At 54.9% G+C, this 24,716-nt stretch overlaps 1 protein-coding gene across 2 annotated transcripts in view; it reads left to right on the top strand.

Annotated features, from left to right (window-relative positions):
- SCAPER (S-phase cyclin A associated protein in the ER) overlaps window positions 1-24,716 on the top strand; it is a 3,157,511-nt gene that overhangs the window by 1,521,712 nt on the left and 1,611,083 nt on the right. The gene's annotated exons all lie outside the window — the stretch shown is intronic.

The raw sequence follows: 24,716 nt of genomic DNA, 5'->3' as shown, positions 1-24,716 counted from the left end.
GACGTAGAAGAGCTGGGGATCCCAGGAACCACCCAAGGTGAGTATCTTGGAACCCCACGGAAGTAGTGTGCAGATTGGAAAAGCGACCGCTGTTAGTCAATGGGTATGTTGCGGTTGCAGTTTTATGGGAAAAGGACCCTTCACAGCGGACCCCGAAGACACCCTGCGGAAGATGGAAGGTTGGAGCTTTACCCCCCCTCGTGGCTACCCCAGGAACCAGGATACGTACACCAGGGAAGTTGGATGCATAGGTGTCAAGTGATGTTGGAAACGGCCATAGACCACAATGGAGGACTTCGGGAAAGATATCAATGGAGATGAAGATGAAGGAGTCCGGTGGAACCCAAAGGTGGGTTCAAGATGAGAGGTATCTGTAAGCAGAGGGGACCAAGTCTATGCCACTCAGAGTGACTAGAAGGCACGGAACACAAATGCCTACCGATGTGTGAGAAGAAGGATAGGTTGACGGCTCCCTTAAAGTTGCAGCTGGGCAGACCAGGCGACGCTATGGAAGACCAGGAGCCAGTTAGGAGCTGTCCCACGGCGGATGTCAAGCACCAAGGGGTCAGTGTCCGGCAGGCAAACCAGAAAGTCAAAGAAAAGGGTGCAGTGTTTGGACCAGGAAGATCCAAAGGACTCCCAGGTGCAGCTGAGTTGGAGCAGGCCCCAAGCAAACAGGGGAGCCCACTGGTGCCAAAGAAGACCCTCGAGCAAACCCATGGGCCGAAGGCACTGGAGTTGCAAGAGGACCTCGAGCAACTCAACAAGAGGTGCAGGCTCAAAGTGCAGATGATGCGATGCAGGCGAATTTCTTGGCTGAAGAGAATGCTTGAGGTTGGAGCTTCTTTGACCCCGAATATCTCTGGAGGACAGCGTCAACAAGCCTGGGCAATGGCAAGTCGACGCGGTGCACAGGGGTTCTGTCTCAACGGTTCCATCGAAGGATACTGGCCTCAAACTCGAAATGAACACAGGGCAGGCTTCAAGTGAGTTTCAGGACCACCACCTGTGTTTCTGAGCCTTTCGGAGTCTGTGGGAGCCCACAATCAGCAGAACGATCAACTGTTTTGCAGTGCCTGCAGATGCAGGGGAGTGACTCCTTCAATCCAAGCGAGATTCCTTCAGGCGTCTTGGGATGTCCACAGGCCTGGTAAAGAACCTGTATGGAGCACAGACCCAGACGTTGCAGAAGACCAGCAGGACGACGAGACCAGTAGCAGCTGGAGTCTTCCACGCTCACAAACTACTCCACGACGCCGTAGCAGCATACCTCAACAAGCGACTCATCTTCTACACCCCCAACCGCCAGCTTCGCTCCGCTAACTTCACCACTGTTCCACGCATCCACCGAACAACCACCGGCTGCAGATCCTTCTCCCACCTTGCCGCCAAGACCTGGCACATCCTCCCCATCCACCTATAACAGACCCAGGACCTGCTGACGTTCAGGAGACGCCTCAAGACCTGGCTGTTCGATCAGTAGCTGCCCCCACTCTCCAACCCCCTCAGCGCCTTGAGACCCGCACGGGTGAGTAGCACATTTTACAAATGATTGATTGATTGATTGATTGATTGATTGATTGCCTTCAGTATTGAAAAGTCCTGCCTTAGGGGTTACTTATAGGCTTTAAGTGTAGGGACCTCTGATATAGGAAAACCTGTATCTGTTGTAAGTGGTGTTTGCACCAGCTTACGCAGACTGCATTGGCAGGCCTGTAGTCACAATTTGAGTGGTATCTCATGGATGGCATTATACATGCTTCAGCCCATGGGAGACCCCAGGTGTACATATGCCCTGGGTACCTTGGTACCATATGATGGGGACTTACAAGTGTACCCCAGTAGCCAATCTGGAGTGTACCCAAGTACTCACTGTGTCAAATTTAGGGAGGAAGCACAGACACTGGGGTCCTGATGAGCATGATCCCTATCAGACTAGTCGGAAAAACATAATGAACCCAGCAACAATTGAGGGTGGCCATGAAAGCAACTCCTACATTGCTACAGTGAGGAAGTCAAGACTCACTTAGCCAAGGGAGCTATAGAGAGGGTTCCTGGGCCAGAAATAGTCTGTGGTTGCCATTCCTGCTATTTTCTGGTTCCAAAGAAGGACTGAGGCCTTCGTCCTATCTCTAACTTCAGAGCCCTCAACTACTACCTCTAGAAGGAGAAGTTTGAGATGCTCACCCTTGCTCAGGTCCTGTCTCCCCTGGACCCGGGAAACTGGATGCTGAAGGCAGGCTCGTCCCAAGCAGTTGTCTCCCACCTGCAGACTAGACTACGGCGAACTTCCTGTACTCACTGGGGTGCACTATCAATGTGCCGAAGTCACCCCTGACACGCTCTTAGATGCTCCCTTTCATCGGAGCAATTCTGGACATGGTGCAGTTTCGGGCGTTTTGCTCCCGAGCAGCGAGTCCAGGATATTCGGTCTATGATGCTGATTTTCAGCCTCTATCCTGGATTTCGGTGAGAATGACCCTGAGTCTATTGGGCCTCATGGCCTTCTGCATCCAGCTTGTGGACTATGCGGGCTCTGCAGTGGGGCTGTTAAGTTCCAATGAGCACAGCATCAGGGAAATCTCACCGACCTGGTTCAGATATTGGAGGGCACTGTGAAAGACCTGCAGTGTTTGCTAACATCCGCGTTTGGGTCAGAGGCAGACCCTCTCCCTTACCCACCCAGACCTCACAGTAGTGACGTATGAGTTACTTCTGGGATGGGGTGGCCTTCTCGGAGATGGAGGACTCTGGTCTCTGGCAGAAGCCAGGCTCCATATCAACTGGTTGGAGCTTTGGGCGATCTGATAATCGATCATGGCGAAGCGGGGTCGTGGACCCTCTATCAAGAGGCCCTGCATCTCTAAACTTGGCTGGAACAACAGGGCATTTCCCTGGTGGTTCAACATTTTGCTGATTCTCTGAACGCCAGAGCGGATGAACTCAGCAGACGGTGCCTTGCGGATCACGATTGGCTTCTCTATCCGGAGGTGGTGCAAGGACTCTTTCAGCTGTGGGGAGAGCCTTGGTTAGATCTATATTGCACTGTCTTAGTCCCCTGTGCAATCACCTTGGTTAGATCTGTTTGCCTCCGAAGAGAACGCCACAAAGTCAACAGTTTCCAAGGCGGCTTTTGCTCAGCGATGATTTGCGTTTCGAGTGTAGCCCAGGCCTCCTGTACGCATTTCCGCCCACACCACTCCTGCCAGTGGCGGATGGCATGTAAGGAGGGTAGCGGGGCAGAGGGGGGAATCAGTTATTAACATTAAAAAAAATACACTTACCTTTGATCCTGGCGTGATGCCCTCCACTTTTGGGTCCAGGCATGCAAGCAGGCTCCAACGCAGCAGACCAGGAAGGCGCGATAACCAATCCTGTCGCTGCTTTCATGCAGCATGAAAGCAGCGCTAGGATTGGAGGCAGTGGCCTCTCACTGCTCCGGAGGGCATTGGAGCTGTATGCATTGGGTTAAAGAAGATTAAATTGCGCATGTCGGGCTCGCCATCGCAAGACAGCTGGCCAAAAAGACATGTGCAGTTTAAACCTAAGTAACCTGCCTATCACTGCTTTCTGCTGCTGCCTGACTGGCAGCAGCAGAATCAAGAAAGCCCCGCCCCCTGTCCTGACTCTCAACTGAGGACGGGGTTTTGAAAAATAAAATGGTAATACATTAAGCTTATTACCATTTTATTTTTCCATATCGGGGGCACTTTGATTAGTGGGGCGACGCTCCTCTGCCTTATTGGAGGAGCCGCCCCTGACTCCTTCTCAGAGTGCTCAAGATGATCCTTAGCGAGCATGCACAAGTTGTTCTTGTGACTACGTACTGGTCACGGAGAGCCTGGTATCCCAAGCTTCTGGCAATGAGCGTTGATCCTCCGATCTGAAAGAGACACGTTAGTGATAGATTCCTTACCTTAGAATATCCCCAGGCGTCAGACTGGATCCGGAAATTTTTGCGTAGCAGTACCCTTGCGCGTCGGTAGGCGTCGACTGCGGCTCCGCGTCCGTCGTCGGCGCCGTGATGACGTCGTCTGAGTACTTAGACGCCGCCTCCACGCCAGCAAGCGCAGATCTGGAAAAAGCAGTACTTCTAGTCACTTTTTGACTAACTTTTTGGATCATTTTGATCATCTTTTCGAAGTCGTACGACTCTGATCGGTGCCATAGGGATTCCTGGATTTAAGCACTGCGAGGATTGCGACCGCACGATGTCGGTCATGGATCCTCACCACCTGTGTCTACCTTGTCTAGGTGTAGACCACAACGACAAGGCCTGCTCCGACTCCTCGGCCCTCTCTTCGAAAGCCAGACGGGAGCGGTCCCGCAGGCGACTCGAATTCCGGCAGTCGGCCCTGTGCCGCGAAAGGTCCCGGTCCCACGGGAGGTCGAAGGACAGGCCGTGGGGTCGGAGCCACCACAGCTCCGAGAGTCGGCACCACTCCTCCGGGTCGAAGTCGTCGTCCGGTAAGAAACACAAGAAGTCAAAGAGGCGTCATCGCTCTTCCCCCCCGACGCTCTTCCCCCCCGACGCTCTTCCCCCCCCGACGCTCGCGTGATGCGGCCGGGTTCGGGTTACACTGCCCACGCGGCTCCGTCGGAGTCGCGGGCGTCGCGTCCAGCCCCACACCCTCCGGTCCCTGGGCGAGACGCGACGTCGGAGGAGATTGAGCGCTTCCTCATGGCCATGAGGTCCCTCTCTCCGACGGGCTCCACGGGGCCTTCGGGGTCAGCAGACCCGTCTGGGGCCCCTAGCGGGTCGGGGGCTTAGGCGCCGCAGGGCCCCACGGTCCCGGTGCCGCAGGGCCCCACGGTCTCGCCGCCACCAGCGCCTTCGGGCCCAGCGCCGCAGGACCCAACGGTCCCGACGCCGCCAGTGACTTCGGGCCCGGCGCTGCGGGACCCCACTGGACCCGCTTCGGGATCTGGGTCGTCGCCGGTGGACCTTACGACCCCCCCCGGCGTCGGTCCATCAGGTGTCACCTCCGGCGCCGTCCTCGGGCGCACAGTCCCCGATGCCTCCTTCACTCCGGTTCCGACATCGGAACGGCGCTGCTGGGCGCCGCTCTCGACGGCGCTTGGGGAGTTTTACTTCAATGAACCTGCCCCATTGGTTGACAACACTGAATTTCAGGAGATGGGTGATGAGTATTGTTAGGGGTCTGAGGACCCTCTGACCCGAGAGTGTCAGCCTCTAGAGGACTGGACAGGTGACCTTAGGGATGCCAGTGGTCTGGACATCTCTCCAGACACTGGTTTTGTCTCGCCTCCTACCGTGGCTTCGGAGGAGGGGGCAACATACGGTGTGGTGTTGATGAGGGCTGCTAAGGCCTTGAGCCTTGAGCTCCCCGTCACGGCCGTGAGGACTAACCTCCTCACTGAGGTCCTTAAACTGCAGTCATGCCCGACAGAGCCTCTGCTGCCGTTTAATGAGGCCTTGACCGACGTTCTTTTGGGCACTTGGTCCAAGCCCGCTACGGGTTCGCCCGTAGATAGGAACGTGGCCAGACGCCACCGCCCGGCCCCGGGCGACCCAGTTTTCCTGTCCACCCACCCCACCCCCGGGAGCCTGGTCATCCAGGCGTCCACTTCCCAGACCGCATTCCCGTCAGCTCCACCGGACAGGGAATCCAAGAGGTACGAGATGTACGGTAAAAAGGTCTTCTCCTCCCTTAGTCTGGGACTGCGGTCTTCCAACACCGCTTGCCTTTTTGGCCGCTACACCCACTCTCTGTGGGATACGGTCGCGGAATTGCTGCCAGAGTGCCCGTTGGAGGTACGGGCCAAACTCGGCCAAGCCCTTGTGGAGGGCCGGGATGCAGCCAGATATTCTATCGGGTGTGGGCTGGATACCACTGACTCACTAGGTAGAGCGATGGCAACTACGGTGGCGATTAGACACCACGCCTGGTTGAGATCCGACAACTTTTCGGCTGATGTTCATTGATGGACATGCCGTTTGATGGCCGTCGCCTTTTTGGCGACAAGGCAGACCATGCGCTTGAGCGCTTTAAGGACGCCAGGGCTACAGCCAAGTGCTTGGGCCTCTCGGCCCCGCGCCAGCAAACGGGTGCCTTTCGCTCCTTTTGTGGCCCCTCATAGTCCGTGTTCCTCGGCCCATGTGACGCCAGTGGGGGGCAGAGTTCGCCAACGCCACTCTCACTGGCACACTGTCACTTCGGACAGGTGGGTGCTGCAGATCTTCCGGAGGGGCTACTCCCTCCCCTTCGAGACGACCCCTCACGCCATGCCACCACAACACCACCACCACGTATTGGGGGATCATTTGCGGCTTCTGCAGGAGGAAGTTTCGTCCCTCTTGGCCAAGGGGGCCATTGAGCGCGTTCCTGGTCCAGAAGTAGGACGTGGTTGCTACTCCCACTACTTTCTGGTACCCAAGAAGGGCAAAGGGGGGCTACGCCCTATCTTGGACCTACGGAACGTCAACGGCTTCCTCCGGAAGGAGAAGTTCAAGATGCTGACTCTAGCTCAGGTCTTAGCCTCCCTGGACCCAGGAGACTGGATAGTAGTGTTGGAATGCAGGACGCTTATTTCCACATCCCCGTCCTGACGGCCCACCGGCGTTAACTGCAGTTCATGGTAGGCCACGAGCACTTTCAGTTTACTGTGCTCCCCTTCGGCCTTACCAGCACCCCACGGGTGTTCACGAAGGTGATGGCGGTGGTCGCAGCTCATCTGCGCAGGTTAGGGGTTCCAGTCTTCCCCTACCTCGGCGACTGGTTGTTGAAGGCGGGCTCGCCCCAGACAGTCGTCAGCCACCTCCAGACGACGGCAGACCTCTTGCACCGGCTTGGGTTCTCCATCAATGTGCCGAAGTCATACCTGTGCCCCTCTCAGAAGCTCCTTTTCATCGGAGCGGGTCTCGACTCGGCGCAGTTTCAGGTTTACCCAACCTTACAGCGGGTTCGTGATATACAGGCTCTCATCCCAATCTTTCAGCCTTTATCCTGAGTCTCGATCAGGTTGACACTGCGGCTTCTGGGGCTGATGGCCTCCTGCATCCTTCTGGTGCATCACGCCTGTTGGCGGATGCGGGCTCTGCAGTGGGACCTGAAGTTTCAGTGGGCCCAGCATCAGGGCAACCTGTCCGACCATGTCCTTATCTCGGAGGGCGCTGCGAGACAGCTGCAGTGGTGGCTCACGGACCGCGATTGGGTCAGTGGCAGATCCCTCTCCAACCGGAGGACGTGGTTGTGACGGACGCGTCCCTCCAGGGCTGGGGAGGCCACATGGGAGAGGCGGAGATCAGAGGCCTCTGGTCTCCTGGCGGAGTCCCGGCTCCATATCAACCTTTTGGAGCTGCGGGCGATTCGTCTAGCATTGAAGGCATTCCTCCCCTCTGTCCGAGGGAGTGCAGTGCAGGTGTTCACGGACAACACCAACGCCATGTGGTACTGCAACAAACAGGGTGGGTGGGGTCGTGGACCCTATGCCAGGAGGCTCTGCGCCTCTGGCAATGGCTGGAACATCAGGGCGTGACCCTGGTGGTTCAACACCTGGCAGGTTCTCTGAACGCCAGGGCGGACGAACTCATCCGCCGGTGCATGATGGTTCACGAATGGCGTCTGAACTCGGACGTGGCGCAAGGTCTATTTCTGCAGTGGGGAGAGCCTTGGTTAGATCTATTCGCCGCCAAACAGAACGTGTAATGTTATGAGTTCTGCGCGTTGGAATTTCCAAGGCGGCACTTGCTCGGAGACGCTTTTCGTCGCGAGTGGAGTTGCGGTCTGTTGTACGCCTTTGGCCTATACCACTTCTGCCCAGAGTGCTGAAGAAGATCAGGCACGACCGGGCACAAGTCATCCTTGTGGCTCCGGACTGGGCACGTTGGTACTGGTATCCTGTGTGAGAAGTTGGCCTGATATACGATGCTCACTAATTCTAGTGATCACCTTGTATCAGTCCAAACAACCCTTATGGTGATTGGTTGTAAGTCAACCTTATAGACCAGCTATCCTAATGGTAGCATGGACAAAGCAGTCTTAGGCTAAACTCTTTTGGCATGTGAAGCCAGCTGTTTTACCACATATAACCCCTTGAATACCAAATGAAAGGACACCACACAGGTAGTTATGAAAATATCAAGATATTTATTAACTAACAAACACCTCTGAACTTTTTATGAGATCAGAGGGCTAAGCACATGACAAGACTCTTAAGAAAAATACGTTAAGTTGCACAAGTTACAATGTGCCCTAGGGGCGCCACAGACCATATACTAAGTAAATGGTATAAGGAATTCCATTAAAGGAATGGAGCTGTCCAGAGGCTGTAGGATCGCTGGGACTACACTATCCTAAATTTAGGTAAGTAATAGGAGGCCCACGGGACGCGTGTGCAGAGTGTGAACTTACACTGGAGATGCGTAACAACGTCTATGGACAGTACAGTTCAAGAAAAAGGTGAGTACCGACAATCCTGACTAGTTAGGACTAAAACGACTGTGGAACTGGACACTAGGAGAGTCAATCTTCCCTTGAGCACCAATATGCTCTTGTTACCTCACCCACGGGCTGCGGGTGCATAGGTGCGAAGTCGTGTCGGGTTTCTGCGTTGAAGTCTATGATGCCTGAAAGAAAAGATGCTGCAGGCGACTAGGAGGAAGATGTCCTGTATTCCAATGGAGACGGCCGCTCCACAAGCTGACCCCCGCCCTACCTGCCTGGTGATATCGTAACGCTTGACCATCTCAGTGCGATCTGCTGCATAGCGTCCACTTCTGCTTTAGCCATTTCTAGCATCGCATCCGCATCGTAGCGCTTAATTTGCCTATTTGCATATTGCTTTGTTTAAAGAGCGCATGTGCATCGTATTGACTGTCTGCATACTGCTTTGTTTAAAGAGCGCATCTGCATCGTATTGCCTGTCTGCATACTGCTTTGTTTAAAGAGCGCATCTGCATCGTATTGCCTGTTTGCATACTGCTTTGTTTTAAAGATCGTATCTGCATCGTAGCGCTTTGGCTGGCAGACATTTTGTTGATTGTTTGTTGTTGACTCCCTGACTGGATATCCTCACAGATCCCGCCTCCCAGCTGCCCCTCCCTCGCCCCTCCCCACTATCCATTTATGACAGGTGCTTATGCGGGCAGCGTTCTCGCGCAGCGGTCGCGCCCCATGCGCGCCGAAGGTGCGCCAAAGGTAAGCCCGTCTACGCCCGTCCGCGCCTGGACCGCGCCCAGCGCCAGACCCCCTGGTCCCCGCCGCACCCAACCCACTAGAGTCACATATGATGCCGCAACTCTCCTCGCCCTCATCCCCGGACGCACACCACAATGCTGCGAAGCCACCCCAGGACGTACCCACGGCCCATAAGCCTGCCTCTCCTGCAAGTTCAACTGCGTAAGCACCCTCACCAAATCCACTTCCTCCATACACAGCTCCGACTCTAACCACCTGAAGTGCATCCTGCTTAACACCCGCTCGGTCCACAGACACGCAACTGAACTCTGGGACCTACTCGACACTGCGTCACCGGACATCGCCTTCCTTACTGAAACATGAATGAACACATCATCAGCACCCGACATCGCCATAGCCATCCCGGACGCTTACAAGATCATCCGAAAAGACCGCATCAATCAAACAGGAGGAGGCATCGCCACCATCCATAGAAACACCATCAAAATCACAACCAGCTCCGACGATAATCTCGCAACCGCCGAACATCTCCACTTCCAGATCCACACCGACCCTAGGACCACACTTAGAGGCACCCTCATCTACAGACCTCCAGGTACCCGCACTCAATTCAGTGATGACATCACGGACTTCGTCAGCCAACATGCCCTCGCCTCCGAGAACTACATTCTTTTAGGAGACCTCAACTACCACCTTGAAAACAAACACGACAGCAACACCACCACCCTTCTGGACAACCTGGCCACTCTCGGACTCAAACAACTTGTTGACACCCCCACCCACCTTGCCGGACACATGCTTGACCCTATCTTCACCTCCAGCAAGCACATCTCCTTCGATCGCACCACAGCTCTCCACTGGACAGACCACAGATGTGTTCACTTCAGCTACAAAACCTCCCTAACCCACAATCGCCCTCAACCTATTCCTCGGAGAAACTGGAACAAAATCACCTCCGACCAACTCCTCACATCACTCAACCAAAACCCTCCCACCCTCTCATTGGACCCAAACCAAGCGGCCACCAAACTCAAGCAATGGATCACCCACAGTGCTGACGAACTAGCACCCCTGAAAAAGCACCAGAGCAATTCAGCCAGCAAAAAGGCTCCCTGGTTCAATGATGACCTTAAAAAATCCAAGAAGCTATGCCGCACCCTGGAGAAAACATGGAGAAAAAACCCAACCACCGACAACATGGCCACCCTCAAGGCAGCCACCCGCAAACACCACCAACTGATTCGATCAGCCAAGAAATCAGCATTCAAGGATCGTCTCAACAACAACAATCACAACAGCAAGGAACTTTTCAACATCGTCAAAGAATTCACCAACCCCACCGCAGCTTCCAACGACATCACTCCCTCCCAAGACCTCTGCGATGCGCTATCCTCCTTCTTCTACAACAAAATTGCCGACATCCACAACAGCTTCAAGAATACTCCCAGCGATCAACCCTCCCCACCCCCTTCAGATCCCACTCCGCCAACTAACAACCTCAGCGCCTGGAACCCAATCCCCACTGAAGACACCATCCGCCTAATGAACTCAATCCACTCTGGCTCGCCAACCGACCCCTGCCCCCACCACATCTTCAATAAAGCGGACTCCATCATCGCACCTCACCTCCATGATGTCATCAACTGCTCGTTCAACACTGCCACCTTTCCAGAAAGCTGGAAACACGCCGAACTCAGCGCACTTCTGAAGAAACCCACAGCGGACCCCTCTGAACTTAAAAACTACCGACTTATATCCCTCCTTCCATTCCCGGCCAAAGTCATCGAGAAAGCCGTCAACAGCCAGCTCGCCGCCTTCCTTGAATCCAACAACTCCCTCGATCCATCTCAATCCGGGTTTCGAGCTAAACACAGCACCGAAACCGCCCTCATTGCAGCGACTGACGACATCCAAACACTACTGGACAACGGAGAAACAGTGGCCCTCATTCTACTCGACCTCTCCGCCGCTTTCGACACAGTCTGCCACAGCACTCTTATACAAAGCCTCAGCAACATCGGCATAAAAGGAAAAGCCTTGGACTGGATCATCTCATTCCTCGCTGGGAGAACTCAAAGAGTCTGACTTCCCCCATTCAACTCAGAGGCCACTGAAGTCATCTGTGGCGTACCACAAGGATCTTCACTCAGCCCCACCCTCTTTAATGTTTACACGAGTCCACTCGCCTCCATCGCACGTCAACACAACGTTAACATCATCTCTTACGCCGACGACACCCAGTTAATCCTCTCCCTCACCAAAGACCCCAACACCGCCAAAATGAATCTTCACAAAGGCATGAAAGAAGTAGCCGAATGGATGAAACATAGCCGCCTAAAACTCAACTCAGACAAAACGGAGGTGCTTATCCTAGGAGCTTCCCCCTCTGCCTGGGACGACTCTTGGTGGCCTTCCGCTCTGGGCACAGCACCCACACCCACAGACCATGCACGTAACCTTGGCTTCATCCTAGACTCCTCTCTCTCGATGACCAGACAAGTCAACGCAGTCTCATCCTCCTGCTTCAACGTACTTCGCATTCTCAAAAAGATCTTCCGCTGGATCCCCCTCGAGACCAGAAAGACTGTCACCCACGCACTGGTCACGAGTCGACTGGATTACGGTAACACACTATACGCCGGAATCACAGCAAAATTACAGAAAAAACTCCAACGCATCCAAAACGTATCAGCCAGACTCGTATTAGACATCCCTCGCCAAGATCACATCTCCGGACACCTAAAAGACCTCCACTGGCTTCCCGTCAACAAAAGAATTACATTCCGCCTTCTCACCCACGCACACAAGGCCCTCTACAATCTAGGACCCGAATGCCTCAACACTCGACTGTCCTTCTACAAACCCACCCGCCAACTAAGATCGTCCAATCAAGCCCTCGCCGCAGTCCCGCGCATCCGAAAATCCACCATGGGCGGCAGAGCCTTCTCCTTCCTTGCTGCCAAGACCTGGAACTCACTCCCCAATCACCTCTGCCTTACTCAAAACCACATCTCCTTCAGAAAAAAACTTAAAACCTGTATATCCGACAAATAATGAACCCCTTCCCCAAGCGCCTTGAGACCCTATGGGTGAGTAGTGCGCTATATAAATGCTCGAACTTGAACTTGGGTGGATCAGAGATGCTGAAGACCTGAAAGCAGAGGGGACAATGTTCAAAGTCACTAGCCAGTGACTGGAGTGGAACCAGGAATGAACCAGAGGCTGTTGTCGCGATCAGGTGAAGAGTGGACGCTTGACTCTGCAGCCACGTGGACCAGGTGGTGTCTTCGACGACCAGGATGGAGGTACGAGCTGTCCCACGCAGGCTCTCGCTGTCGGCGGTGTCGAATCCGAATTTGGAGTCAACAGGCCTTGGCAAAGGCAACCCTCGCGGAGAGTGGTAAAGACGTCTGGTGCGGACCAGGAGGGTCCGGGGTGCCTCTCTTTTGGAAGGAAGCAAGGGCCAGTCTGGAGCAACCAGACCAGCAGTGTTGTTGTCGTGGATCGTCGTCTAGGAGGTCACTAGCCAGCCGGCAAGTGACCAGACCACGCGTCGAGCAGCAACCAAGCAGAAGGGCCCCACGCAGATCTCGTGGATACTGGAGGGCTGGTCTTCGGTGCAGGAGCTGCTCGGGGCTGGGGCTTCTCAGTCCCCAAAGCACTTGGTCGAGGATACCTCAGAAGTTGTGCTGGAAGCGAAGTGCAGTTTCTCCAAGATGGCCGGTCCCACGTGTCTCGTCGCACCCACGGATCTCAGCTGTGCTGCAGATGTAGGTAGAGGTCGGAGATGTCTGGGAGTCCGGGTCTCGTCGGGCTCTGAAGTCTAGATCCTCAAGGGAAGACGACAAAGTGAAGCCGCTGGACGCTGATGGTGCCCGCTTGTGCAGGGTGGACAGTCCTTGCCCACAAGGGAGATTTCTTCAGTCTTCTGTGTAGAAAGTTGAAGTCCAGAGTTTCTTCTTGCAGAATTTCAGTTCAGGATTAATCTGATTTGGAATGGGACCAGCTTCTACCTTTATCTTGCTAAAGGGGGCTGTACTATCACTAGGTCCCTCCTATGGGTGGGACCAGGAAGGGGGGTGGTTACACCCCCTATCCTTTGTCCGGTGTCGCGCCAGAGCTGGGGCTGGAGTGCCCCAGCAACTGGTTTGAACCGGTGTATGCACAGGGCACCGTGTGTGCCCCAGGCATGTCTTATTCCTTTCAGCCCGGTCCTACCCAATACACAAAATCCTGTCCGGGGTGGTGCTAGCACCTCCCAAGGCAGGAAACCCTTTGTCCAAGCCTTTCTCGCTGGAAGGACTCCCAGCAGCAGGAGGTCAGACTTGTGTCTGTGGTGGCAGCATCGCTTTTGTGATGCTGAGGCTCGAGTTAACTTTAACCGGGGTTCACAGTTAGGTACATGTCGTGTCCCTCTAGAAGGGTGGAATGCTACCACCGTCGCCAGATTCGGCGAAGGGGTAGTATTCCAATTCGTATGACACCTTACTCGACATGTTTTGATAATGCTATGCCCCAGTTAGCAATAACCGCAAGGGTATAATGCACTTAAGAGTATATGGTATAGCGTTCTCATGGAAACAGCTAACGGACTTGGTTCCGAAAGCTGTAGACAGGCTCAGCTCATGCCAGAGCACTATCTCACATAATTCCTAGCACTCTGCCTCCAGGATTGTTAAGGCCTGCCATAGGAGTGACTTATAGGAGTACATGTGTCCATTTTAGGTTTAGATATAGGTATACTATATCTAAAGCAAAGAATGATTACACCACCTTGCCCCAGCTGATTGATCAGCCAGTTGTGTCAGATTTGAAAGGCCAGCCAGGGGTGGCATAATACATGCTGCAATCCCTTTTAGGCCTTGGGTTCACTTATGCCCTGGGTACCTATGGTACACTGTACAAGGACTTACAAGAGTGACCCAATACCAATTGGTAAATGCACCTAAGGTACATGGATGTCAATTTAGAGAGAGAACAGCTAGGCTGTGGGTCTGATTAGCAGGCCCACAGCCAGGGAAACTCGTAAACCAGTGAAGCAAAAAGCAAAAATCAGGGGTGACCATAGGATTGCAGACCTTACTCTCCTACATCCCGAGCTACTCAGTATGTCAGTCGATCCCCCGGTTCGTCTGCCTCTTCAGGAGGACCTTCTGTCGCAGCAGCAGGGTCCTGTCCTCCACCGAACCTGTCCAGTCTCCACCTCCATGCTTGGAGATTGAGCGGCGACAGTTGAGGCCATTTGACTTGCCTCCTAAAGTCTGTAACATCATTCTGGCAGCCAGGCGTCCCTCCACAAAGTCGGTATACGCCTGCAGGTGAAACAGATTTGTGGCATTGTGCACAGCAAAGGCTGTGGATCCTCTCTCTGCCCCTCTTTCTGAGGTTCTTCTCTTTCTTCTTTCTCTTGCCCAGCAGGGCTCTGCTCTGGGCACTATCAAGGGCTACCTTTCTGCTCTTTCAGTCTTTTTGAGGCTGCCTGATCAACCTTCTTTGTTTGAGTCCCCTATTGTTAACCGATTCTTGAAAGGCATCACGCATACGTTCCCCCCTGTTCCCTTTGTGATGCTTCAGTGGGACTTAAACTTGGTTCTCACTTTTCTGATGTGTGCTCCCTTTGAGCCACTTCACAACTGTCCTCTTTGCCTTCTTACTTTGAAGACTGCCTTCCTGGTAGCCATCACCTCTGCCAGGAGAGTGAGTGAGCTCCAGGCTCTATCCTGTAAACCTCCTTTCCTTTCCGTCCATCCGGACAAGGTTGTGTTGCGGACAAGGCCCTCTTTCCTGCCCAAGGTAGTCACAGCCTTCCACATCGGGCAGTCCATCACCTTGCCAACCTTCTTTCCGCCTCCGCATCCCTCGAAAGAGGAAGAGAGGCTCCACCGTCTGGATCCAAAACGTGCGCTCTCCTACTACCTAGATCGCACACGCCGATTCCGGGTGGATGACCAACTCTTTGTTGGTTACGTGGGCGCTAAGAATAGAAAAGCGGTGCACAAGTGGACCATCTCGCGGTGGATCATCTTGTGTATTCAGGCGTGTTACTCCTTGGCTAAGAAGGAACCCCCTGTTGGGCTGAGGGCTCATTCCACTCGGGCCACAGCGACTACAACTGCCTTGGGCCGAGGAGTGCCCTTGCAGGACATTTGCCAGGCGGCTACGTGGGCATCACTGCACACGTTTGCAAGACACTATTGCCTGGACAGCCAAGTCCGGAGGGATGGCTTCTTTGGCCGTTCCGTCCTCCAGGACTTTCTGGTGTGATTATTGGTTCGCAGACCCACCACCGGGGTTGGTATTGCTGGGGTATCTATTCTAAGGTAAGGAATCTAACACTAACGTGTCTCTTTCAAATGCACAAGTTATTACTTGTGTAACGATATATCTGTAAGAGACATTAGTTAGTGATAGATTCCTTACCGACCCACCCATCCTCTCCGTTCTGCGAACCGATATCTAGGGTTAAGGTCATCCCCTTTCAGGGCCCTAGTTTCAAGGCACCAGTGTTGGTTTTTAGCATAGCTCTGCTTTTCTGGCGCGGAAAAGCTGTGTCTAAGAACTGACGTCTGCACGCGGAGGCGGCGTCTAAGTACTCTGACGACGTCATCACGGCGGCCACGATGCCGATGACGGACGCGGAGCCGCAGACGACTCCTACCAACACGCAAGGGTACTGCTACGAAAAAATTTCCGGATCCAGCCCGACGCCTGGGGATATTCTAAGGTAAGGAATCTATCACTAACTAATGTCTCTTACAGATATATCGTTACACAAGTAGTAACTTGTGCATCAGGCTGCCTCTTCTGGAGGATCTTCTATCGCAGCAGCAGCGTAAGGTCCTTTCCCCGAACCTTTCCACTCTGCCTCCTTGCATGGAGATTAAGCGGCAAAAGTTGACAGCTTTTGACCTTCCTGCCAAAGTCCGGGAAGTTATCCTGGCAGCAAGGCGTTCCTCCATGAAGATGGTATACTCCTGCCAATGGAACAAATTTTGTAAATATTGTACAGAAAGGTCTGTTGACCCCTTTTCTGCCTCTTTTCAGATGTTCTCCTGTTTATTCTTTCCTTGGCCCAGCAGAGCTCTGCTTTTAGCACTTTGAAGAGTTACCTTTCGGCCCTGTCGGCTTTTCTTCAGCTACCATATCAGCCTTCATTTTTCAAATCACCTCTTTTGCTGAGATTTTTGAAAGGGTTAACCCATTTGTTTCCCCTTTTATTATGCCACAGTGGGACCTTAATTTGGGACTTACTTTTTTAATGTGTGCATCGTTTGAGCCATTGCAGAACTGTCCTCTGCGGCTGCTCACTATTAAAACAGCCTTTTTCGTGCCAGTTACTCTGCCAGGAGGGTGAGTGAACTGCAGGCACTATTATCACAGTCTGCTTACCTGAGCGTCTTTCTGGACAAAGTAGTATTCCGGACTAGGGCATCTTTTCTGCCTAAGGTGGTAATCCCCTTCAATCAGGTACTGTCTGTTATTCTGCCCAGTTTCTATGCACCTCCGCATCTTTCTAAGGATGAGGAGCTTCTTCACCTTCTGGACCCAAAAAGAGCATTATCGTTCTTCTTGATCATACCAATGAATTCCGGGTAGATGACCAACTCTTTATAGGGTACATAGGGGCAAAGAAGGGGCGTGCTATCCAAAAGAGGACCATATCATACTGGGTTATTATCTGTATCAAAATATGTTGCGCCTTAGCAAAGAAACCGCCTCCTGAAGGCCGTAAGGCCCATTCCACCAGGGCGAAAGCAGCCATCAGAGCCTTCCAGCGTGGTGTTCCATTTACCGATATGTGCTAATCGGACATGTGGGCGTCTCTGCACACGTTTGCCAGACACTATTTCCTGGATTCTCAGCTTCGCAGGGAGTGCCTGTTTGGTCGCTCGGTCTTGCAGGATTTTCTGGTCTAAAGTTTTTCCGCAGTCCCACCTCCATGGAAGCTATTTCTTGGGTATCTGTTCAAAGGGAATTGAACTGTACAACGCAGCTTCAAACATGCGTTCCGTTTCAATGCTAGCTGAACACCGCTTGCCTTAACCACGCATATGGCTGAACCACGCATATGCTTGGTAAGGCAGTCGGCGTTCAAGCTACTGGTGGCCAGGGAGAGGAACTGGAAAAGAAGACCTGCGGAAGGACGGGTACGCAACGACGTAAGTTGGGCTGGGGGGTAGCTTTAAAGGGAGGGGGTCGGTATTAGGGCTCAGGTCAGAGGGTAGGTTTTTAGTGAGGGGGCAATTTGTAGGGCTCAGGGAAGGGGGCTGGAGTCGGAGTTGGTTTTAAGGTAGCGGGCAGAGTTTTAAGGATCAGGGCGGGTGCGGAAGGGGCAGTTTGCAGGGTAGGAAGGGGCTGTTTTAGGTTTAAAGCATTTTTATTAAGACAAAAGAACACGGGGTTAGGGAGTAGGAGGTTAGGGTTACATACAGTACAATAAAAGAAAAAAGGCGCAACGTCAGGAGCGTTGTCGAGGAACAGTTCGTTGGTCCAAAGGAGAAGCATTGATAAATGGAAAAATAAAATGCAACCTGTGTCTCCCCTGTGCGCATATCCAACACCCCAAGTCTAAGCAGAGAAAGCAAATAGCAACCCTACAAAGCACAACCCAACCCCTCCCAGAACCCCCCCCCCCCCAAGGAAGAAAGAAACAGCTCCCCAACTCCCCCCAACTCCCCCGTCCAATGGCCCATTTCTAGTACTACCCACCCCAAAAACCGCACCCCTATCCCCCAGAAACCCGCCCCCCACTCATCCTATTCCGCCAGGGTCACCGGTGGCGTCAGCCTTAGAAGTCTGAGGTACCTCGGGCAGGTGAGCTCCCTGAATTCGGTGGTTAGCAGCGCAAGGAAGGGTTGCCACAGCTCCTCAAATTGGTCTATCTCCCCCGCCACCGTGAGCGACAGCTTCTCCATTCCCAACACATACCAGAGTCTATGCAACCAACCCGTAATGGAGGAGACAGTGGTGGTGCGCCAGTGGATAAGGATATTCTGGACCGCAGACCCCAGCGCAATTGTGATCTGCCTACCCCTGCGGGACTTCAGTGGGGACATTAGGTCATTAGGGAGGCCCAGCAGGACATACGCCGGAAAGCGCGGCAGCTCGATTTCAAAGTGCTTATCCACCTCATCCAAAACCTCCTTCCAATAGGCGGTTAGCACGGGGCAATCCCAAAGAATGTGTGAGAGGGTACCCACCTGTCCGCAACCTCGCCAGCACCCCCTGTCAGTGTGCCTATGCATCTCATACAGTCTCTCCGGGGTGTAGTACCAGTACGTGGACACCTTAGTGAAGGTCTCCGTAAGGCCAGTATGATACGCAGAGTGTCGTGCCCGGTATGCAATCTTGTCCCATTCCTTGTGGCTGAGTGTCCTACCTAATTCCCTGTGCCATCGCTCCCTCCCCGGGTTATAATAGTGGAACGGCGGGGGTTGTAGATGCTTGTAAAGATCAGTAATCAATTTAGCATCGGAGGTTCGGGTCACCAGCCACCGCTCATACGGTGTAATTTGACGAGCAGCGGTGTCTCGCACCTGGGGTTGGAGGGCCCAATGCCGAACCTGCATGTAGCGTAATCTATCCAGCTCCGTCAGGCCGAATTCCTGCCAAAGCTGCTGAAAGGGAACCACGCCTTCCGGCCCGTAGACCTGGAAGAGCGCCCTGCAGCCCGCGGTCGTCCAATGGGAAAAAGCGCCCGGCTCCATCCCCGGGGAGAAGTCCGGATTACCCACTATGGGTGTGAACGGTGAAGGGAAGGTGGTAAGGCCCCGAACTTCGCAGACTGCATCCCACACCCTCAAGGGGACCCGCGTAACAAAAGAAGCGTAAAGGTTGGGTGGGCGATGAGCGCGGCGTAAGAATGGAACCTCCTGTAAGGTGCGGCCCGCCACCGCCTGGTCTTGAAAAAGCCAATGTTTGTCGGACTCCCACCTGCTCCACTCTACAAGGTATCGTAGCTGCGCCGCCTGAAAGTACTTACGGAGGACCGGGATACCAAGGCCTCCTGCTTCCGGGGCAAGCGTGGAGAGGACCCTCTTCATCCGCGGCTTGCGGCCTTGCCAGACAAATCGGGAGATGTCGGCCTGCGTTTGTCGAATCCAGCCCACTGGAGGCTGGAGAGGCAGGGCACAAAAAAGATGTAATATCTGGGGCAACACCGTCATCTTAACCGCCGCGATTCGTCCCAGCCAGGACAGCAGGCCCTTACTCCAGCGGCCAAGCTCCTCCCTGATCTTCTTACTGAGAGAAGTGTAATTGGCCGCCACCATCTCCGGCAATGTGGGCGCCAGTACAATCCCTAGGTATGGCACAAGGGTCGAAGACCACTGCATGGGGAAGAGTCGCTGAAGGTCCCTCCTAGTATCCGCAGCCAAAAACACATCTAAAGCCACCGACTTGCTCATATTCATTTTGAAGCCGGCCACACGTGCAAAGGCATCCAACTCTTGGATGCAAGCGGGCAAGGACCTCCTAGGGTCGTCCAGGGTCAGCAGGACATCGTCCGCATAGAGGCTAACCGTGTGGACATACTGGCCCATCTTGACCCCAATAGCATCCGGATTGTGGCGGATCCTTTGGGCAAACGGCTCCATGTAGAGAGCAAACAGAAGCGGAGAGAGGGGGCAGCCCTGCCTCGTGCCGCGTTCGATGGCGAAGCCACGGGAGCTACACCCGTTGACTCGCACCGACACTGAAGGATGTTTATAGCAGTTGAATACCATAGCGCGGAATTTATCACCAATTCCCAGTTTCCTGAGAACCAGCTCGAGATACGGCCAATGAACCCTATCAAAGGCCTTCTCCGCATCAACTGACAGCAGCATCCGCTCCCCCGGGATCCGCGAGGCCTTCTCCAGAACATGCGCCACCCGCTTGGTATTGTCAACCGTCTGCCTGCCGGGTACAAAGCCAGCCTGGTCCGCCTCCACCAGACCGGGGAGGTGCAGGGCCAGCCTGGACGCCAGAATCCCCGTATACAGCTTGAAGTCGACATTTAGGAGCGAAATGGGTCTGTACGAGCCGCATAAGGCCCGGTCCTTCCCGGGTTTCGGGATCACCGAGACCGTCGCACTCAGGAGATCCGGTGGGATGGCTACCGGGTCGGAGAAGCAATTAAATAGCCGAGTTAAGACAGGGGCCACAACCAGGCAAAAAGTCTTATAAAACAGGGACGTGTATCCGTCCGGGCCCGGGGCCTTCCCATGCTTCAACCGAGCTATAGCGGAAATCACCTCCTCAACGTGAATGTCCCGCTCCAGATATTCCGCTTGAGCGGGATCCAGCGCCGGAAGGGCCACCGACTCCAAATAGTCTTCGGCTTCTCGCGGCGAGGAGGGCTCCTCAGCGTACAGCGCCTCATAGAAGCTGCGGAAAGTTTCCGCCACCTCTGCGTCCCCGGAAACGACCACCCCGTCCGTACTCACAAGTTCCTTCACTACACTATGCTGTTGCGCGACCGGGAGCCGATGTGCCAGGAGCTTGCCGCATCTGTCCCCCCCAGTGTAGTAGGCATGTTTCAAGCGCAAGGCGGCGTATTCCGCTCTATCCAGATCCAGCGCAGACAGGAGCTTCCGTGCAGCCTTCAGCTGCCTCCACACTCTCGGAGCCCCCGTACGGTGGTGGACCTGCTCAAGCTCCCGAACCTGAACAGTCAGTTCATCCCTCTTCCGCTGCCGCTCCTTATTTTCGGCTGAGGAGATGGAGATGAACTCCCCCCGGAGAACCGCCTTCAATGCTGCCCACTGTGTCGCTAGGGAAGTGTCGGTGTTACTATTGTGTGTCTGATAATCCTGTATGACCTCCTCAATACGTTTCACTACCGTCTTTTTGTGTAAAAGAGTGTCCCTAAGGCGCCACATCCCCCCGAGAGGGGGAGGCCGCCGGCCACGCAAACGCGCCAGTAACCGGCACATGGTCAGACAGGGTCAGGACCCCAATGTCCGCCGCCGTGGCGGCAGCGCGCATCGGCCCACTAACCAGGAGATAGTCCAACCGAGCGTAGGTTCGGTGCGCGTGCGAAAAGTAGGAGTAGTCCCTATCTGTGGGGTGCATGGAGCGCCAAAGATCGTGTAAGTCCATGTCCGCAATCCGGGCCTTCACAGCCTGGGAAAGTTCTCCCGTCTGCGGAGACCGCTGCGCCGATCTATCCAATACGGAATCAAAGACAATATTAAGGTCCCCCCCTAAGAGAACATGTCGGTCGGGAGAGGCAGTGACGTCCACCAACACTGAGTCCAAGAAGCGTTCCTGGTGGTCATTTGGGCTATAGATGGAGCCAACTGTGAACGCTATGCCCCCCAGGCGTAGGCGATATGCAAGAAGCCTCCCCTTCTGCTCAGCATACGTATACAGTACCTCCCCCCTAAAGGAGCTCGCTATGAGAATGGCCACCCCCGCGGTCTTGGTCGCTGCAGAGGAGAAAAACTGGGTGGGGAACTTAGCAGAGCGCAATCTATGGCAGTCTCGGGACAACAAGTGGGTCTCCTGCAAAAGGCAAATGTCAGCCTGCGTCCCCTCAAGCAGAGACAAAATCGCCCTGCGCTTAACAGGATTATTCAGTCCCTTAACGTTAAGGGTCACCACCTTCAGGGATGACATGCCTCCCAGGGATCAGGAACGCTATGTTGCGGGCAAGGAACCAGCGGGTGGGGCGCGCGGGGCGGCAGCACGGGACAGGCCAGAGTAGGCCAAGCGTGGACACGGACACCATCGGACGGGACTTCCCCAACTCTAAAACAACACCCAAAACACACCCATGGCAACGAGCCAAATGCCAACTCAAACACCCCATTGTCTCAGTCAAGCCCCAAAACGGGCAAGTCCGTCGAAAATAGAAAAGTGGACGTCCAGCCACTCACCTCCACCCGCTCCCCCCCTGACCCCCCCAGCCCCAAACCTGGCATCGAAGAAGCTAAGTGCATCTCCCCCCGGAGTGAGTCTAGGCCGTCAAGGCCACGCCGTTGGAATCGGCCAAGTCCCTGGCTGCCGCCCTCAAAGCGCCGGCCATGTCCGCCCTGATAGTAGGGGAATCAGGACGCCCAGCGCTCGCCGTCGATCGTCTCCTCGCCGACCTTCGCCGGCCCCTTCTCTCTGATCGCCTCCATGACGGTGTGGCTCCTTCCTCCTCCGTAACTGTGAGCCCCAGAACCCCGCAAATGTCTTGCAAGGAGCGTAGTTGATGCAGCACTCCGTTCCATCGAAAGATCAGGCGGAAGGGATGCCCCCAGGAGTACGGCGTCTCCTGTTCGCGCAAGAAGTCGGTGGCAATCCTGAAGGACCTGCGCTTCTGCAGCGTGATGGCGGACAAGTCCTGATAGAGCGCGACAGGCCGCTCCTGGAAAGTCAGGGGCTGTTTCCTACGGGCCTCAGACATGATGCGCTCCTTCAGCGGGAAGTCGGGCAGGAAAGCTAAGATGTCTGGTGGGGGCGCCGATGACTGGCGCTGTCGACCAACTCTGTGTGCTCTATCAATGCGGATAGGGAAGTCTGCGGCTTCCCCCACGATCTCCCGGAACAGGTCCTGCAGATAGCCCACTAAGTCAGTCCCTTCGTCCGCAGACGGCACACCACGCACTCGGATGTTATTTCTCCGTGACCTGTTCTCAAGGTCCTCGGAGTGGGCCTGGAGCTCAACACACTGCTCCCGGAGACGGAGAACGTCTTGTTGTAAGTGGACAATCTCATCGTCCCGGCGCTGGGCCGCCGTCTCCACCGCCTCAACCCGCTCACCGAGGCCCTCCACCTCCCTGCGGACCTCACGGACCTCGCTGGCCACTTCCCGCTTCAGTGTCTGGAAGTCCTCTTTGAGGGAGTTGAACAGCTCTTCCATCAAGGATCTCGTGACCGGGGCTCTCCCCCAGACGCGTCCGCGGAGGCCCGGGAAGACCCCGGTGACGGCTGTGCCCTGTCCCGTAGTTGCTGGGCCCTGCCAAGCATATCCGGCAGGGTGCGGTCCCCCTTCCTCGAACCACCTCTTCCAGTCATCGCAGGCGCTTTAGGTGATGAGTGGGCACAGGCCCAACCGCCCCGGGGAATGTCCAACCGCCAGCAAGCACTCGATGTGGGGAGCTCCCAGCAGAACCGGGGTGCTGCGTCACAGACGACAAAATGGCGGGTCAGTCCGGGCACTGCCAGCCGTGGGCGCCCAGTCTAGACGACAGCTGAAAACTACACTGGGGGGGCCCCGGTCAGCACGCTCCACAGGGAGTTAGCCTTGCAAAGGCAGAGGGCGCAGAAACCCGTAAGCAAAGGACTCCGGAGGAGGCCAACGACCCCGACCCCTCGGGGACAAAATGGCGGCTGGATGGGGCCAAGCAGAGCGTCCGAGCCCGGCGACACCACCGGGGCACCCCAGAAACCAGGCAATCTGAAAAGTTCCACAGCCGATACCGCACTGTTACGTAGAAGAGTCGACTGATCTGTCCCCGGCTTCAAGCCAAGCGCCCTCCGATCACGGGACCGGGGCTCTCGCCATGCAGGGTGTCACCGCCTCAAGTCCGGGCGCCAAAGCACATGCCCAAAGTCCTCCGCGTAGCCGGCCCTCAGCCTGTAGCTCTCCTTCGATCTCCGTCGAGTGCCGGGACGGTCTCCACCCGGATCGCCAACTTTCAGCACCAGGCCCAGCCGAGGCGCCTGGACAGCACTCCGATTCGCTCCGCCTCCCGGGCGCTCCGTCGCCCCTCGATCTTCAATCGGTCTTTTGGGGTGCTTCCACCGGAGCGATTATGGTCAAAGCGACATCAACGTGTGCACCAGGTACTCCGCCACACTCCTCTCACACGCTGAGCATCAGCGGGGGGAGAAAAGCTGAAGAAAAGGGCTCGAGCCTAGTCGGGCTGGAGGAGCTGCGGGAGGAAGCGTCCGCTCACCCCGCCATCTTGGCCACGCCTCCGGAAGGGGCTGTTTTAAGGCTCTGGGCAAGGGGAGGTCGGGCTAGGTTTTAAGTAGGGGACAGAGTTTTAGGGCTCAGGTCAGGGGGCAGAAGTGGCAGTTTTAGGGCTCAGAGCAAGAGGGGATTGGGGTAGGTTTTAAGTAGGGGGCCTAGTTTTAGTGCTCAGGGCAGGGTGAAGGGGCAGTATTAAGGGCAAGGGGGAAGTTTTTGGGCAGGGGGAGTCAGGACAGTTTAAGATTTAAGGGACGGTCATTTTTAGCGCTTCGGAGTGGTCGGGTTATAGGGCATGGATCAGGAGTATTGGACTCTGGGTGGAGAGAAAGGGGTGTGAACTTTACCACACATCCCTTTACCAAACTTGCCTTCACCACAGAATTGTGTGGTGAAGGCATGTGAGGTAAAGGAATGCGTTTTTGAGATGCATTAATTGTTTTTGCTGCGTGGTAGAGGCATGTGTGGTTCAACCATGCGTGCCTCTGTCATCCAACCCTGTTCAAAGGTAAGGAATCTGCGGCTAGATGTCTCTATCAAATGGATAAGTTACTTACCTTCAGTAACGCCTTATCTGGTAGAGACGTAGTCTAGCCGCAGATTCCTTACCCACCCATTCATCCTCCCTGCACTACGGAATTGTTTTTAGTGTTAGGGCTTTCCCCTTCAGG

The sequence above is a fragment of the Lissotriton vulgaris genome, chromosome 2_2 (assembly GCF_964263255.1).
Source record: "Lissotriton vulgaris chromosome 2_2, aLisVul1.2, whole genome shotgun sequence".
Lineage (NCBI taxonomy): Eukaryota > Metazoa > Chordata > Amphibia > Caudata > Salamandridae > Lissotriton > Lissotriton vulgaris.
This window is presented reverse-complemented; position numbering and strand designations above follow the sequence as displayed.